The following is a 20,903-nucleotide window of genomic DNA, read 5'->3' as shown; positions in this document are numbered from 1 at the left end:
AAAAAAAAAAATACCCAGTGCCAACTGCCATCTATTTTCTAAATGTATTTTTAATTTGTTAGTGTCCAAAATCTTTACACACATTTAACTTTGATGTACTCGGTTACATATCAAAATATGTTTATTCATACACAGTTTAGGGACCGAGTATGCAAAAACATAAAAGTATAGATATTGTCAGATGGGCGTACAATTAAAATGTGTATTTTAATTTTAATCTAGATTCTAGGTACAATATTTTTAGAATATATTATCATACCATCGGATATTATATGTGTGATAAACATTTGGAGGGTACATTTTCTTTAATGCGTTTTATAGAGGGAAAATAAAACTGAAAAAAATGCAAAAAAAATTGTCCGGTCTACACGCCCGGACAAGGCTCCGGGGAGATTCGAACTCCCGATCTCCTGTTTACTAGACAGGCGCTTTAACCAACTAAGCCACGGCGCCGTTGGCGTCCTAAGGGAAAATTGAGCATATTTAAAATAATTTGCTCCCATATTATATATTTTAATATTTATATTTTAAAAATTGGTTGTGTCGAAAACTGGATGTTTTTGACAACCGATTTTCGTTGTTGTACTAATGTGAATAGCTGTGTGTTATATGTATATAGTATATTAGTATAGATAGTGGATAAAGTAAATTTAATATTCTTGAAATTTTCATAGAATATTTATTTTAGTATTTTATATTTACCTAATAAACATTTTTTTGTAATAATACTCCATATAATAATACATTGGTCTGTCTAGCTGTTAGCATAACATTAAAAAAAAAATTGAAAAGAAGCCAATTTAAAAAAATAATGATTTACTACTTACTGGTTAGGTAATACTATAATATTACTCAATGGTAATACATAGAGAACAATTACCTAATGAATAAATTAAAAAATATTAAGTTAATATTATTTTCATTTAATAATTAGCATTTGATATTAATTATTCTGTATATTTTGTAATTATTATCAAGTAAAATGAATTCCTTTCTTCGTCGTCATCTATGCCTATCGTAATATGCATAACAAAAGTACGTCTTTTGCTGCAGGTGCCCACGTAATCTCTTGACAAAATATGAAAGATAACTTCCTAAAGTTAATTTCCTACAAGTGTTGCTATTATAACTGAATTATCGTACAATTTAATAACAGATGTATAATATAAGTACGCTGCTTTTTTGACGGTCTTGCCATATGGGCCATCCGGATAAAGTATCCCGATAAATAATCTTACATTCTTACATCATATTATACTAGTATATGATCTAAGTAAATAATAATAATAAATTTATTATCTTTATGTCAAGTTCCAACTGCAATCTATTTTCCAAATGTATTTTTAATTTCTAATTGTCCAAAATCTTAAAAAACTTTTACTTTCATGTACCGAAAAATTACAACATAATGAAAATATGCACTATACCTATACAGAGTACAGAAAGTATAACTGTATATCAAAATATGTGTATCCATATACAGTTTAGTGATCAAATATGCAAAAACATAAAAGATAAAAAAAATTGTCTAGGGTTTTTGGTCTCGACAAGGCTCCGGGGAGATTCGAACTCCCGATCTCCTGTTTACTAGACAGGCGCTTTAACCAACTAAGCCACGGCGCCGTTGGCGTCGAACGGGAAAATCGAGCAAATTTAACAACACAATATATTCACAAAATATAGGTTTTATAATATTATTACATTTACATAACGATAAGTTTTAACTTATTATCCGTCGTAACAATTTGTCAGATGATTTATTTAATTATTTTTACACAGCATAGAACTATAAAAGTCAGGGTAGTTGGGTAGTACTACTAGTACTCATACATATTATATTTTTTATTATTTATATTTTACTCTTGTTATTATACTTATCACTTATGTAATGTGTACCTAGTACCTATATCTACAATAGTAATTACATACACTATACACAGACACTATCGCAAGATGATCACAAAATAACAATAATTATACATTAGTATTATATTGCCGCTGTCGGCAATGCTACGGATAGAGGCTAAATAGATAAATTGCATTTTTATAACAATTTTGACATACTGACAGATTTGAGAAAATTATAGTTTACTTAATAGTTGGATACCCATATACAATTAGATTTATTTAAAATTAATATCATGAAGATAACTGGGCCTCACTGAGAAAAACCAATGTGGGGAGGCCAAAGACGAAACACCAATGATGATATTTATTTATAGTTAAAAAAAAAATTAAAAATCAATGTTATCTGTACTAAAAATTATTGAAAGAATCTCAATTTATTATGTACGAAATTCGTTAAATTGTCTTAAGACACAACTACTGTAAAAATAAACTTCTAAAAAAACTTCACAAACTAAAGGCAAACATTAAAACAAAATTATAGGTTTTTTCCCTAAAAATTGAATTTATTTCTGTGACGCTTTCGACGAGGCTTATTTTCCTTGGATTCATTTACAGGACTTTTAAACGATCTGTGAAAACACAGATCTATACGTGACTCGAGTTGTTGATTTTCGAGATTTGCGTGTTGTTGGCAGCATAATACTATAAAAATTAAGCAGTAGTACGTTTATACTTTTCAGCGTCCTCAAATGCTCGTGGTACGTCATGGAAATCGATGCGTTTAATGCTGCACAGTAGTGAAATCGTGTCCGACACACACGCTTATCAAAAACGGGTGATGCGTGTGCGACTACACAATGTCGTAGGAACATGCACACATATATATGTGTGTGTGTGTGTGTGTGTGTGTGTGTGTGTGTGTGTGTGTGTGTGTGTGTGTGTGTGTGTGTGTGTGTGTGTGTGTATGTGTTTGTTTGTGTGCACGTGTGTGTGCGTGTGTGAATGGCTACTCTTATTTTCCGCCGTTTACTCTACATTCGGGCGCGGAAAATTGCGGCCCGTTGTTTTTTCGGTCCGCCGAACGGCCGCCAAGATCTCGATAATATTATAGTAATAAACAATAATAATATCGACAATAATTTGGGAAAAAAAACCCCGACGACATGTGCGAGTACATAATAATAATACATATAATATGTGTCGTTCGTTGTTATAAACGGCCCATAATAACGTCGTAACCTTGGTCGGCGTAACCGTCATCGTCGCCCGACCATCGCCGCGCTCATCACGCACGAGATAAATCGCTGCGGATGACGACTACGCGATGCTCTTGATTTTTATCCGTTCTCAATATTATAATACGGAGAATATTATTTTCGTTTTTGTTTATTGTGTCCGTCGCGTGTACCATTATGTAGGTACGTGGCACACGGTTTCAGTGAAAACATGACTAATTTGACGCCACGATTATTTTCGCGTGCATTTTTAAATGATGTCCTGCAAACGTTCACTGTACACATAGCGTTTACGCCGAAATCCGTCGCGGCCTAAACGAAACTAACAGCGCACACACACATGCAAATAATGTACACACACACATATATATATATATATATATATATAGGTAAGTACGCACACGAGTACGCGTGCGGCGTATGTATGGCTATAATCGTTTTCCGAGCGAATAATAATTTCACGGCTTAGTGTATACGTTTGCGCAGGATAATTCCGAGTATAATCGTACCTACCTACGTGTATATAGACGTATTCTAATATGCTGCAGTTGTCTTTAGATATAGCGTGGTTGTTAGGTCTGTGCGGGTACATTATAGTCTGTCGTTCAAAAGAAAGTGTCTGTCCATAGCATAATAGACACGTAGTAGCGCATCACGCAGAATAAATAGACCGCCTTCACAGTCGTCAATTACGCACCGTTGTTATTATCAGCACGCGATAAGGATTATTTTATTTCCAATTGAAATCCGTCTTGTGTCGCTGCAAACGGAATATAATATGTACCCACATAATAATGTTTACGATACAGTTGAACGTATTCGTCCGGCGGTTTTCCATATAGATGATATGTGGCCGAGTATTATAATAATTAATAACATACCTTAGGTTTCTAAAAAATAATCCTTATAGTAGGACGAGGATTTTACCGGTGCAGGTAGACTAAGGATCCATTAGCTCCGCCATTATACCATTTCGATGGAATTTTTTAATTTTTCTTTGATTTCAAACACAATTAGATCTTATTGTGTATCTATATACATATATATATACAAATATCAGGTGTATCTGTTTTCTGTTTAATAGGATGTCAGCGCACTATTTGTTTTCACTCTCTGGCCCACACGTGCAACACAGAGGTGGGAAAAGTCAATGAAAATAATTAACTCAAGTTAAGTTAAGTTAAGAGAACACAAGATCGATAAGTTAGACGTTAACAGTTAACAATTAACAAATCAAAAATTTAACTGGTCAAGTTCAGAGTTTATATGAAAAAAAAATCACATAAAGAGTGACAGCGTTCTTTCTAATTTCCTAAATAAATTATAATAAATAATTTTGCTAAGCTTTTATTGCAATATACAAAGTACATGAATATTATACTTTACATGATTATAAAATGTTTAAACTCTAAACTATACACATCTCAATTGATAATTAATGCGTACAATTTTAATATGCAAAACAGTTTAAAAATGCTTATAAATTGCATTACAACCAAAATATTGTTAAAACGCTGAGGTAGTGATACAGGTTATGTTCTGAACCTAAAGTTTGATTATAGCCTATAGGTGAATTCACTCTAATATTAAAAGTAACAACACTGGATTGGTTCTCCTAAACGTAAATTCGGTATGTTACGCATGAGTCGGAGAAAGAAAACAACTGGTGCTCTGACATCCGCTATTAATGTATTTTTATTTTAAGGGTTAATAGTGTTATTATTTTTTTTGTGCATTTACGAAAAAATAAGATGAGATAGGTGCCCAAAAATGTTCACCGAAACCTCCTGCCTATAAACACTTGCGTTAACAGTTTTACATTATGATCTACGTACCTTTAACCGTGAATATTTTATGCTTCACAAGCAACACATAATATTTATTAATATATTATATACAATAAGGAAAAACAATTTCCAGCATAAAATTCGACAATTATAGACTCACTGAACTCGGTTTTCGACTTAACACTTTTGGCATATATACGAGAATACACCAGACACTCCTTTTTGTCTTATGGATTTAGTCTTACGAAATGCTTTCCAAGCTACAAATATGTTTCAAGTCTTCGGGCTCTAATCAAAAAATTTGTTAAGACATTTTTTGCATCTTTTTCGCGAATTTTATACTTTTTAGGGTAAAAATTTAGGACTTTATTGAAACATTTCTCGCATTATGACTAAAAAAAATTGACGTCATTGAAATATAAGCAGTAAGTACTACATAGTAGTATAGCGTTACTTAATATAAATTATTTTCTTTTTGAACTTAACATCAGGTAATTCGGTTTTAAATTAGACAAGGCTGAAATTTATCTTTATGTCACACCATTCAATTAGCCGATTTTATTGCATACAACTAAAAAACCTTTATCGGAGTATTTTCTTATCGAGCGATAATATTACATCGATGGTGCGTGTGGCCGATTGTTGGACGATTTTAGTCGTGTTGCGTATTACGTCGAAGGTGCTGCAGGTGTGTTTCACATGTTACATATTTTTCGTATATTATTTAGTTTGCATTTATATATTTTATATAAATAAAACAAAGATTAAAATTAAAATGCCTAAAGTAAAGATGCCATATTTGGACCGACTTCGTGTGAATCTCATATTGTACAGTGTAATACAAATGTAATTTAATTCTTACTCATTTTTTAATAATAATTTTAATTTATTTAATAAATTATACATTTTTTTATATTTTTAGGGCAAATCCAAGCCCTAGTTATAAACATAGGTATTATATAGGACCAACTGTAGTCTATAAGTTATTTATAATAAGACTTCTGGGCGTTTGATGGGAATAAAAAATCTCACAATACCCTGCAAGTTAATAGACAATGTATATAGTAGGTATATTATATTAGTATACATAAATGAATATCGCATAGGTATTCCTTTTGTGTACACGTTTAATAATGTATAATATATGAAATAAATCGTAATTCAAACGTATTTTTCGCGATATTGTCATCTTTTATTTTTATTGTTAGGCACATCTCTCGTAAAATAATAATATATGCATAGTACTATAGTAGGCTTACGTTTTATTAGTAACACAACAACGACGAGCGTACTTTCTTCGTGAAAACAAACATTCTTCTCATTGACAATGACAGCGCGTATATTTTATAGTACGTATTATACCTATTTATACGTGTATAATATTATATAGAGTAAAAACTAGAATATATTATTTCATGGATGTCAGAAAATAACATTACTGTTGTACACATTTTACATGTATGCACGTATAATATGTAAATATTTTTTTAAACGTCGTTTAAACAAAATGTACATATGAATAAATTGTTGGCTGACGCTAATGGAACAGAGTTTTTTCTCCGTCCCCCGTGACCGCATCAGAATATTATACGAATATGACATGTATCGTTTTTTTTTTTTTTTTTTAATTGTCCAATAATAATTATTCTACCTCACTCTATAAAATTAATACATTTTGGAGCCTATTTAGGTTTTGGTGTACAAATATATAAATTATTAAGGTTTTAATTTTAGTTCTTCAAAATACACCACCAAATAAAGACGGCTTCGGTGAAAATCAGAACTATCCATATTTTAAGGCTTTGAGAAAAGTGCATTATATTATTTTATATTATTATACCTATGTGAATTTAAAATATTTATTCTTTTCTAAGATCAAAACTCAACATGGTTGCTAGGTAGTTATGTATAATATATATTATAGAACACACTACATAGGTCAGTCCATAGAAGCGTTCGTTTGTTTCCGGCCAAACTGCTGCAATTCCTCAAATGTGATCTAATTTAGTATTATGTTGGATATATTATATAAAAATATAATAATTTATATCTAATATTAGAATGACTCAACCATTCAACTCGTAATACATAAGTGATACGTCTTATATTATGATGTAATAACGATAAAAATCTACACAAGTATAGATTAATAGTATTAAGGGTATAACAATAAACTAATAAATGTACTTTGGTTTTCAAAATGAGTCCTAGAAAATATTCTAATATACAGAAACCTACAGTCACGTGCAGTACACTTGCACCACATCGTATGCGGCTGGTATACCTTTAATAATTATTTTTTAGCACTATTAAACAATTTGTAACCAACATTCTTTAAGAATTATATTCGTACCAAGCGATAATGATTTATTGTTTATATTTTCTCATCCTCAAATAATATATTTTATAATTTCATATCATAATGTACACGAGTACCTTTACCATTATAAGTAACAATATTAATTGTCATACTATATTCACTAATTATTATACTAACCTGATATCTACTTTACTTACTACTTGTCCCCATTTTGGTATTTAAATCACTTTTTTTGTTCTGTTTTGGATTTTATGCCAATGTCAAACGATCATTACCGTGCTACCTAAATAATAATAATAATAATAATAAAACAGTCGTATTTATATTATTGTTGTTCTGTATAATTGCCATAATAATTTCACGTTTTAATTTTTCCCATTTTTTTATGTCATCCGAACACAGATCACAAACGGGAAATCTATTTTTATCTCATTGTTCTGATTTCTGAATAACCTGATTTGCGTTAAACAAATTAGTTTTACAACGTATTTATTATACATATGTCATATTGATATAATAATACATTATTCATTAATACCGTTAAAAATATAAAATACTTCAGATGTTGCATGCGAACTGCATATGTTTTTACGGTTACCTGTACGAAGTGTTTGGTAATAATGTTACGTATACTATAGTTGGCAGTTTAAATGTTATTTGTAAAATACGTTGTCGGTTAATACTGCAATTAATAAAAAAAAAGTAGGTATTAAACTTGTATTTTCCAACATCCGGTATCCGTGCAGATTTTTAGTAATTTTTGAAGGACACTGCATTTCGTTTCGTGACCACCTACAGTATAAATATACCTAATAATATAATATTAGGTTATAACGTAATATTATGTGTATAATTGTACATCGTAATACTTAAGTATACAAGATAATTATCACCTTGAACTCTAATATATAGGTGAATACAAAGTAGATCTACGATAAATGCGTTATCTACGAGGAGTAATAATTATTATATAAAGATAACGGGTTCAAACGACGTTATTGAAAAATGGTGGATTTAAAAAAAACCAAAATTCCGTATATGAATATCTTTTCAAGTATACCTAACCGTTCTTCGTATATGAATATTTTTATATAAACATCTTATACGATTGTTGAGCAAAAAGATTTCAAAGTATGAGATTTTAAAAACACAATAAAAAAACCCCGTTAGGTAGATACTATTAAATACAGTAGATACCTATATAGGCAGGTGTATATAGGTAGTAGTATAGATTTCAAGTCATTATAATAAAGTTTGAAAAATAATTGATGCATTATTGGTATTATTATATTCATCGGGGCAATGTTACACTGAAACCGATCAAGTGTAAAAACGAAACATAAAAAACAGTATATTTTTAATATTGTGGTATCAGTATAACAATAATCGTAATATATATTGTCTCATAGACTATAGTTGGAAAAAAATATCTCGTTGGATTAAATTGACACTATCGTATAAGGTATAACTAGAGTTCCCAAATGTTTACCAATTTGGTAGGTACTACTATTTGAGTACCTATAATAGTATTCTACACTAATTGTCCGAGTAACTACTATGATAATGTAAATATTATAAACTGCACTATATATTAAATATATGCGTTTCGTTTTTAGAGTTGACTAAGAATACAGCACTTCGATAGTATTATAATTTTTGATTTTTCTATAAAATATGTATCTATCGGAAATCACTGAAAAATATTTAAAACGTGTGCGGATACAGCACCTCTCATTACGTATGACACATAATATTGGGATCAAAAATCAACCAGCGGACTGCTATACAGACAACTGCTGATATAGTTTTTTTCAAAATCAACATAGCGGTGAATTCACAGTTCATTTCGACCATTTCGTGCACATCGTGAAAAGCTTTAAAGCGTTTGTAATATTTGTATAAGCGTCAAGCAACCTCATTTTTTTGTGATCAGAATGGTTTTTTGGATTTTGGATACAACGATAAGTCAGTCGCCAGTTACGTAGTTGGTCTCGGCATTAGGACATTATATAGGTATAATATATTAATTTATAACTTATAATATCGTATACTGTTATGATTCACTGTTAAATAGTAGTCAAATGATGACGTGTCGCCGTGTCTGTCCTTTTCATGAATAATTTCTGCTGCGCGTCTGCTCTAATATAGCATACATCGTATTCGATCGTAAGCTGTTGAGTCTTGAGTATAAATTAGTTTTAACTAATTTTATGTTTATTTATTAATAAATATACCTACTATAATATATAATAGTGTACTTCTTGTGTGTAGTAGGTTAAATTACGTATTTTTACTTATACAATTATATATTAGTAAAATCTTAAAAATATGTTTTGTCTCACTATAACTTTAAGGTTGGTCAACACTTAAATACTAAACAGTGGCAGTCAAATGATTTTCTCATGTCCCCCCGTATAAGGCCCTAACTGAATAGCTCTTACAAAACTTAAACACTCTTGGGGGGCGCACAACTTGGACTTTTTCCAATGTGTACAGTCTAGACCCGCAGAATACGACCTATCTCAGTAGTGTTAAAATCCAATTTTAGGGGTAGCGACTACTGCATCCTGGTGGGGTGGACGACCTGCAGCAGGTGGTTTATGCGGCTAGCGTGTGGACAAGTCACGCACGCGCGGTGTGGGTGAGTTAAGTTACGGTAGTCGAGTCCTCGCCATAAGTTTAACTATGCGTCAAACGTAATATTATTTTATATTGTATTGTGTTATTGTGGTCGTACAGGAATTCGTTAGCAGCTGCTGTGACTCGCGGGTGCAGTGAACAACGAGCCGTGTCCTATCGTCGCGAATGGATTCGCCATCGGAATAACAGCGTTTTGCGAAAATATTTCCAATCGTCCGACCGACGGTATAATGATATCAAATATATACATATTACATACAATATGGTGTATATCGAATGAAAACGTCAAATATTACACGTGTATTATGTAAGGAACAGCAGAGGTATATCATTAAGTTTTATGTGCGATTATCGCAACATCCTGCGCCGAGGCGTATCGCGGTCCGCGCGCGCGCATTTCCTCCAAAACGGTTTTATTTTTACTAAAATTATCGCCGCGCGTCAGACGACAACTTTATAATATAAATAAGGCTTGTATATACATAATATTTAGGTACGTAACCGACTACCTGGTATAGGTACGGCTGATGTATACGATTTATACGATTACGCGTGCAGTGTTTAAGCCCCGTCTGCGAGGTGTGTCGACGAAATCACTTTTTTCCGGCGAGAGCTGTGCCTCCTGACTGCCGCTGCTGCTACTGCTGCTTTTGCAGGCTTCTCTAGACAGTTATATTATTATTATTATTGTCGTCGTCGTCGTCGTTGTTGTTGTTGTTTCGCACCTGCGAGAGACGTGTCGTCACATTACGCATGGTTATCGTGTTTATGGTTCAACTGCAGCGGAGGACGACCTGAGATCTTGGAACGGGATAATTATACGATAGCGAACATAGCGTGGATTTAACGGTATAACGATCGCGAGTTTATTATTATTTATCATCGCTACATCAGCATCGTCGAAATTTAATCGCATGAAACCGTCGTCGTTGTCGAGTCAAACCGTCCGCATGCCACCTGTTGGAGCGTATTGCGATATTGCAACGAGTGACCTTTTGCGTTTTTCGGAAGTTTTCTTACCGAATGGTCCGTTATCAAACGATCCATTCGACTATTATACCTATATTTTTGGCTTATAAAAATAATTGTTTCCATCAACTTTGTTGGATTGGTAAGCAATTAATAGGAATAAGGAAATACTAGTTTTATAAATAAAAATAAAGCTGATATATTTTACTAAAAACTATTTTTCTATAAAATGTAGTGTGGCTATTTTTGTATCAATACAAGCATCTCAGTTTTAGATGAGCCATGTGTTTGGAAGACTACTGACTAGTGCAACACAGTTTTTCAAATCTAAAATGAAGTTTATATTTAATGGCTCATTTTATACAACTGGTAGGTTTTAGATAGAGAGATGCATAGGTTAATGCCACCAGTCTGGATACAACAGCATCAAAACAGTTAGTTTTATTTTTTTGTTTTTTTAACAGTTTCAAAACCTGCATGGCCAATTTTTAAAAATTTTCAAGAACAAAAAACCAAAAAGACCATACAATTTTACTCTATGATTTTGTAATAAATATGGAATCATGGGTTCGGAATGCATATACATACTGTGTATGAAAAGGTGTTTTCTACAATATTATACAATATAATATTTTTACAGGACTTATATAACAGTGTGACCATTTATAAGATGAGAAAAAACTAGTATTCAATAAATGATCTTTTGGCTGATTTTGAAACTACACGCCTCTTATAGGGATATATAGGTATGAAATGTAGGAAACGAAATCTTGTTAAATATTCCAATAATTAATATATTAAAAATATATATTTGGATAATATATTGACCATAATATCTAATACCATTGACCCAAAGTACTTTAAACAACTAATATCTTTAAACGATTTTCTCGAATCGAAAAAACCTCTGCATAAGACATAACTGTATATAGGTGCCTATGCCTGTTCGAACTATAATACTGCATCGTTGACATCGCCAGAAATTGTGAGGAGGCTCGAGAGAGCTGAGCCCTTCAAGACGTACAAACAGAGAAATGAATCCCCCCTCAAACATACTAATAGTGGTCACTGGTTAATACTATTAATAATTAGTATAAAGTGACTTCCAATTAAAATATAGTCACAGGGAAAATAAAAATAAGAACAATAAAAAAAAATATTGATTAGTTAATAAAGCTTTCATCTAGGTTAGGTGCTTAGGTCTTTCTCGTGTATTTAAAGTAAAAGTTTACAAATTCCAATAATATAATACATTAATATATTATAATATTACACACGGCACACCAGTGTATGGTACTCGTATGGTACCAACATGGTGTCTAAAATATGATGCACAGTGTGTAGAGTAAGATGGGTTTTTCGAGCGCAGAGATCGACTTCGATGACGTGCAATGAAGTATTTTTGAATACCAGCCCTCTCTAAAATTATGACACACTTACACCTATAATGGTGGTTATATCAAAATAATACATGCAATTCATAAGTGGTAGTACAATATCACCATACGCGTTAGTCTAAAATGTGTTAATAGTCTGTAATGTGCGTCGAGTCTTAGTGTGGCACGGACAATATTTCTATTGTGTATATATTTAAGGCGGATACGTACACAATCGGTGATCGATTCGCGACAACCTACTTAGTCCTCTCACCAAATAGAGTTTCGCTGTTCTTTTTCGATTGCACCCGATGATGATAGTAACAATATTATTATTTATTGCCCACACACACATACTCGCGGTCTGTAGAATGCATCGCTAATGCTATGGCCTGCAATGTCACATGTTCGGTGGACCACTATTATATATAGGTAGGTACACAATATAATATAGGACGCTTCAATCGTGATTCGATATTTCAATGGTAAACAACGATATAGTAATAATATAATATAACCGACAGAGTCGGACAGACTACAATATGACCGACGGAATAAATCGAACGCAGAATTCGTATAGGTATGTGAAAAACGCCTCGACAGTCAGTAAGAGGCATGCACTACAAGAAGAGTCGTGTACCTTTATGATATTTTATATGTACTTGAATAGTTATAGGTATTTTGTGAGCACGTATTCTTTATAGACGTTTAATCGCCATTACGCCTGTAATTTGATTTCTTACTTTCTTTTTGCAGTGTAATTTTTTATAATCATAATAATAATATAATAACATAATACCTGTTATAATAAAATAGATTTATACAATTACCGGGGCCGGATTAAGTCCCTCGAAAAAAATTAGATAGCAAAACAGCTGATATTAAAAAAAAAATACAATATAGCAGTTAGTTTATTAAAAAGGTACCCAAAAGATTTTCCTGAAGATTTTAGTAATGAATTTAAACAACTACCGGCCTATTGAGTTTTTAACCAACGTCGTTAATGTTAATTTATAGTAACGAAAATAAACTTAAGAATATTTTTCTAAACATACATAAAGTATTGATTTATTTAAATGTAACTGAGAATTTTCCAAATGCCACAGGGTTATTATTACCGTTTGTAAATAATTGTAAGTATATCTTCTTCTTTTGTACAGGAACTAACTGTACTAGTAAAAAGTGTTATTATCAATTAAAACTACTAAAAAATGAATTAAGATCTTCATTATCACATTTTAATCTGCAACATCTTGTACTTAAATTCATTAAAACAGAATTTGTGAAATCTCTAGGCCTTGGACTTTTGTCTTTTGGAGACATTATTCAACATTTTGCAAAATATGAAAAGGCTAGAAATATAGAAGTATGTGTGGACGAAAAGGACAAACAATTTTACAATTACAACGACGACTGAGGTTCATTTCATAAAACAAATAAAATATGTTTTCACTTAATAATGTATTGATTTATTTAACTGGTTTTATTTTTCAATTTGAGTGGATCATTACTTAAAATAAATTAGACCCATCCGACACTATTTTTACGGCCCACATAGTATAGGTACTCAATCCGGCTGTGGCCATTGCGCCGTTGATCCCCTATAAAACTGATGAAAGCAATAGTATATATCTAACAAGAAGATGTGTTTGCTCGGCGTCGATATTTTCGACACGTTCTTCGCGTTAACTCTTGATGGTTTTCCCATTATATGTAGGTCTGTAGATGACGTTTGCGAAAACTTCTCGCGGTCATCACGTCGTCATCGTTTATGTCCACAAAATTGGAGAAATCGTCCTCTAGAACATAATTGTAGATAGTAATGCGAGCAAACTAATAATATATACGTTAAACATATCATAGCATTATAACTCTATAATGAACAACATTTACACCTGCTGTCTCGTATTTAACAATCGATTCCTATAAATTATAATTCCTAAATATAATATATTTTTATTTATTGCAGTATCCTGCCTAAAGTATAAATGTACCTACCTATAATACAATACAGTTTAATATATATACATACATGAGTGGGCTGCAATCGGTAATTACATTTGATTTAGATATAGGCAGATACACCTCAATGAATTCCGCCGGAAACAAGGTTAATCTCGAAGAAATGTTAGTTTTTTCGTTTTCCTACACTCTGGTTTTATCGCGGGCATTCGATTTACTGTTCAATATCCTATACCATATATTGTTGTATGTATCAATGAGCATTAACGGTTTCTGGACCACGTGGGCAAACAAACTCCTGGAAACAACGCAATGCTATAAATATATCATGTATGGTACATTGGTACCTACTTGGTATCTGGTAGCTATGGTATGTAATCAACGGATAATAATACGATTGAGATGGGGACCTTGTTTGAAAGATACCTGTTTGATTGTTAAGATTGAGCTCAGTTCACACAACGTTGCAAACTAATATATTAACATTCATCATTCAATAATAATAATCTATAAAATATTACACATCGACAACATATTAGTTTATTTTATAATATTTTTTATGTATGACATATGGATTTTTTAACGTAACCAAAAAACTTAAGACGAAATATGTATTTTTAAATATTACATTAATAGGTATTAGTCATTCATAAAACAACTACTTTTATTGATGATTAACAAAATTAAGAATATAAGAAGTGCGGCCGCGGCATGAACTTTTAAATTTTAATATAATATAATGCTTACAGATACACCACTGATATATGGCAACGTTACGCAGAATTTCATGTTCAACATAGAACTGGTGTTTTGGGTCAGTTATGGTTATTTCATCGTTTCATTTCGTGTGTGCTCAATCATATGGTAAAAAAAATAAAAAGTGCTCAATCGTATAGTAATCAATCAAATGTGAAAAATAAACTTTTGTCAAGTCAACGTTAAGCAATCATTTTAGTTAGGTAACAATTAATATATTTAACGCTAAACGGTTAATAAGTTAATAAGAATAACTAAAGTCAGTTATGAAGAAGTACATTTTTTTTTCTAATACCACTTGGTCATCATACACGTGGCGTTTGCACAATTTTCAATTATTTTCATGTCAACAAAATAACATTTAATACAAATGCTAGTTCTATTGAAATTATATTTAAATAAAATAACGTGGATGGACGGATATAATATAAGTTAACCAAACCCTCAAACCAAACATCACTATTTAATTGTACCTATATGCACCTAATTTTTATGTTATACATTTAACTATTATTTTATATGATACCTCCTTGTAAATGGTTTTTTTTCTATAAACTATTATTCATGTTCTCGCTTTTGTTATAAGTTTGGCCTCAGCCCTCAATCCTTTTTTGTTTTTACAATATTGTCATCACATATGCAATATCGTCTAAATCCTAAATTTTACTACCAGACTAACAACTAATAAACTATAAATTCGTAGCCAACTTTTGGTTTAGTTACCGGTATGTTTTTGTAAGTCTTTCAAATTTCAAAATAATACAATACAATTTAAATATCCACACAGCCATGTAGATAACATATAGAATCAATTACAAAAAAGACACAAAACACTTTTACAGCGATAACCCCATTAAAATGTGATTATAATAATAATAATATGTTGTCCCGACACTCCTAACCTGGATTGAATTCATACACATAAAGAGAAGCGATTATCAGCAACTCGTTATATTTTATAATAATATATGAAACTGAAAGAATTGATTCATCTGAATGCACGTCTCGCGTCTGTGGGTTTACGGATGACTTATCGCACAACTCAACCACTCAACCATTCGGTTCATTTTTTTTTCCTAAACAAAAATTTGGTTAAATAGTAAATCTTGACAATTATTTGGTATGAAGAATTTTCGGTTATAATTGAACTATATCTCATTTCAGATATTTCTAGCCACCAATATTATTCAGCACACGTTCTACTTGCATAGTACAATTATTATATATCATACAATTTTAATTCTATAGTACCCGAAGTTGACGGTTGTATAATTATTGAGCAGTCCTTATGGGATCAGGTCCTTATTAATGATCTTTATGGGTTTGTAAAGCTTAAACTAAAATTATAAATAATACACTTATACTTATATACTATAAATAATTACATTTGTGCGAATCTACAAGTAATTACATTAATATACAGTTAAGTACTGATTTAGGTAAGGAACAATCAAATAAAAACATAATAATAATATATTTAAGTTTCGATTATTATTATTATTATTTTTAATCCTTTCATACGACAATAAGATATTTTATTTAATCTATAATATTATATCACACAGTGTTTCAAACTCTCAACTAATATGTTACTTTTCTTCAGGTGAATGTTACATTTTTTTCAGTCGTGTAATTCTTTTATTTAAGATCAAAGGTTATAATATCACTGGTATCCGGTTTTTGTTTTGTAACTGATTTTATTATAACTACCTATATATAATGTTTTATAACTGATTTTATTTTACACACTGTAGTCTGCAATTAAATAATTATCATCTAACTCTGCAAAAATGTAATTTATTTAGCTATACTTATATATTTATTAACCTAACCTTGTATGTACAACAACTAAGTGTATAAAATATATTATATTAGTTCAAAATGCGGTGGTTATTTTTTAACTATTTTTAACTGGTCACGGTATAGGTACATACGTGGTACATGGTAGTATGGTACTTACATATTATTTTAAATTATACTACATAGGTATATATAGGTGTTTTAAAATATAATTGCAAACCGTTGTGGTGTTGTTACAAGTGAATAATAATTAATACAAACGGCAGGTACCTAATACTTTATCTAATGCTGCGGTTAAGGTAACTGTTTAAATGAATAGATTATATAATTATATATTGTGTATAATTACTGCAGTTTTAATCAAGATTCCGTTTATAATACTTTATGTATATAGCTATAGCTGTAAACCTGTTGAGTATTATAGATTTAAAATCTAAAGTCATTTAGTTTTTCCGATTGACTAATAATTGATTAAAATATAACTCGATACAGATATATAGGTATCCCGTTCTATCCATTAATTTTCCGATTGGATTATTTTTTCATAGATACAAATATACAATACAGGTATGCATGCTAGATGGCCGAGGCTTAAGTATAGTTTAATAATACAGAATTCGAATTATTCTCCGTGTCATTTTCTCTGATGATTCGTCGAGGTTTAGCGAAGCTAATAAATAGCGGAGCGTTGTTTGGAATTTATTCGATATTCTGCTTCGTGTGAATAATAATAATAATAATATTCAAAACCGCGCACCGCACAAACCTTACCTATATACGAGGTAACACGTAATTATCCAGTGACTTATAAGTTATAATTGAATGTGAAATCACTTAATCTGGTATCAAACTATTAAGAATATGCGCATCTGTATAATAGATGATAAAATATTATATTGTATATTATGCAAACAGTTCACGGATTATGCTGTGCCTATATGCACCATTATCATTGTATAATCGATTTTTTATTACCGTTTGAATACCTTTCGTTCAAAACTTATACCTACCGGCTACCAAATTCATAGCACAATATTATACTTATTATGCACTACACGTGAAATAATAAACCATGTTATTTACGCACTCGTACGGACTTTATTTGGGGCGCATATCGATTTCGCCGATTTTGCAGTATCAAATTTGCCGATGAAGCACAGTCTTAAATTTGATATCATAAGTCAGCATATTATCATAATATCATAATATTTAATATATTTTGGCTGCGTATGAGAAAAAGTAATAAACGCGGTTCATCAATTGCACCTCGATTTCTTCAGACTGGGTATCTGCAAATTGTATATAAGTACGCATATTTTTGTCGTTAAATTTATTACAAATTTAAACGGTTAGGTTGCACCTACTGTGCCGCCTAATTTATCAGACAATTAATGCCATATTAGATAGATATACAATTTGACGGTACTTGATTTTGATTAAAATTATAGTAGGTATCTATAGTAAATCAGTACAAATAAAAGAAATCAAATAGTATTCGTCGTCAATGAATCTATTTTTTATAAAACAGTCGTTAAAATTACTTATACGTGGAACCATAAAGGCCATATAGGTCATCATTATTATGTGGCCATAAATAATATACTCATATTTTAATTTAAACTTTAAAATTAGCGTGATATAAGCGCCAATATTAAAGTTGTGTGTGGTTGACTGGTATTTGTGTCCATATCAATATTTTATACATATAATAATATTAATAGGTTAACTATTTTAATATTGCATAATATTTATAATATTATACTACATACCTATGTATATTAAAGTAATGTAAATAAATAAAACTCGTGTTATAATGTGTCAATATGTATATGCACCGTTTTATATAATTTATTATTAAGGATGTAGAGGTACTATATAAATTATCAATAGTAACCAAACTCAGAAGCCGGAAGTAACACCATCAAATATTTTTCAAGCAAATCCAAATTATTGAATCAATATAGTCAACAATAATGTTATGTTACAAAACTTGCTATTATCATGTATCATCATTATTACAAATAGCCAATAGGTATATCATCATACCGACGTCCTACATACCAACTAACAACTAACCAATGTGTAACCATATGATACAATATACTTAAATCTAAATTTTTTTAATTGAGTGTAGTTCTTTTCTTTTTACTACACTTGCAAATATCAGCTGTGAATATATTTAATAATTTAAGAAAATGTATATTGTATACTTTGTATATTATGTAAATGTAGCGCTAATGACCTAGTGTCGAAGCCGAAAAATAGTTCTCATGACCAATAAAAAAAAATTTTAAAATTGTTCAATACTCATTGTCCCGCTATAATATTAAGAGCAATTTGAAATAATAAGAACTTAACTAAGTAAATATTAATTGTATTCATTTGTTATAATTAAGATTGTACGTTTGTCTCTTTTGAATTCTAAATTTTATGTCCGGAATGAAGCACAAGCACCCATGAATATTTAATATTATACAGTATAAATACCTACTTATTGGTGATTGGCGTTCTCATACAACATTACCTATAATTTATTTATTATCCTGTTTCGATTGCCACCGACCGTTATTAGAACTTCATAAATCGTAATAAATAATAATATTACGTTATTGAATAATACGATGATATCAATTTCTCTTATCGCACAGAATATTTGTGTATATCGTAACCTTAATTATGAATCTTCGTTTTGTAATTATTATAATATATGTATAACAACAAAATAAATGTAACGAGACCGCGAAGATGAGTGAATAACGCGTTCGGCCGCGGCGACCCGTTACCAGCTGCGCCGTGTCGGTCGGTCGGTCATCGTGCGCTCGAGACCATTACAAATAATAACAAAAATAATATTACGATTTTATAGGTACAATATAAATATAACACAATTATTCTCATTATTACAAATTTTGTATTCATAATTCATACACATAAATAACATTAATAAATTAAATATTATAAATTAACTTATTGACCCAGTAACCCATTACCTGTACATTAATATTTCGCTAATGTCAATTTATGTGATTTTAATAAGAATTTTTTATTTTTTTTTATGAAAACTGTCCTATATTTTTAATTTCTGCACTAGAAGCAAGATATTCTTATTACATTTTCGATGCATATAGTACCTAAATTAGTAAGTGGGTAGGTGTATTGTCAAATGGACAGCCCACAAAATATGCCAGGGGTCTATTTAGCTATTTAGCGTTGTAAACCAGTAAAGGTAATACACCCTGTGAGAATTACAAACAAAATTCATCTTATTATTTTTTTTGTTAGGTTAGTATTGTTAGTTAGGTAGTATTGACGTTTTTTGACAATATAATCAAATAAACTAAAATTGTTTGAGGGGGTCTTTTTTAGTAACTTCGGGGGCTTGGCCCCCTAGCCCTCCTAAAATACGCTGCTCTGTGTATTGCACTGCAATCGCTAACATTAAAATTGAAGTGTCCATTAAAAATACTAATTTGATATTTATTTTTATTTAATAATAATTTACTTATAAAAATCGTTTAATATACAAATGGTGATTTTACAAAGCACCGGTGGTCGGTGGCACTTACAGGAAAGAAACCGTAAAAATACGATTTATGTAAGTCATTTATCTTGAAGCTGTACTCTGGCTTCTGACGATGCACCGTATGGGGCTCACACGAGTCAGACCATAGGTTAGGTTAGGTTAGGTTATAAATGTATAATTACCCAAAAATATTAATTACATTCACTTTCCCTGAGTTTCTCACCGCAGAAGTGGTATTGAAGTTGAAAATCAAAGCATTTTTTCTACCATAAATCATGCAAGCATATTATACAAAAAACATTGAAAAAAGTAAAAACATATGATACTAAAAATATCAATACCATTGGTTATGAATTTATGATCAATATGAAATACGAATACATTCAGCGCAATGCTCAGTTTCTTAAAGTCACAGATAAAGTTAATCAATATGATTATAAAAATACCATCTAAATTATAATATTATCAACAACTAATGAGTCAAAAGAAATTTTAATATTGTTGTTAAATAAAAATATTCTTTATTAAATACTTACTATGTTGCATGATTTAATAACTCAAATAAAAATATTTGAAATAAGTAAATAAACATGAATTAAAAATTTAAAACTAAAAACTAGAGGTAGGTACCCAGGTCAAACTGTTAAAAGTTTGTTTAGGAGGGGCATGTCAGGGCAAACATTTGTG

At 30.8% G+C, this 20,903-nt stretch overlaps 2 non-coding genes across 2 annotated transcripts; both read right to left on the bottom strand.

Annotated features, from left to right (window-relative positions):
- Positions 1-379: 379 nt before the first annotated feature.
- On the bottom strand, positions 380-453 carry Trnat-agu. The gene has a single exon. It is a non-coding gene; the product is annotated as a tRNA-Thr (tRNA).
- A 1,096-nt stretch (positions 454-1,549) lies between these two features.
- Trnat-agu lies at positions 1,550-1,623 on the bottom strand. Its single transcript has one exon. It is a non-coding gene; the product is annotated as a tRNA-Thr (tRNA).
- Between the last annotated feature and the right edge of the window lie 19,280 nt (positions 1,624-20,903).

Source organism: Myzus persicae, unplaced genomic scaffold (assembly GCF_001856785.1).
Source record: "Myzus persicae strain clone G006 unplaced genomic scaffold, MPER_G0061.0, whole genome shotgun sequence".
Classification (NCBI taxonomy): Eukaryota; Metazoa; Arthropoda; class Insecta; order Hemiptera; family Aphididae; genus Myzus; species Myzus persicae.
The sequence above is the reverse complement of the archived record's forward strand: the minus strand, read 5'-3'. Positions and strand labels throughout refer to the sequence as shown.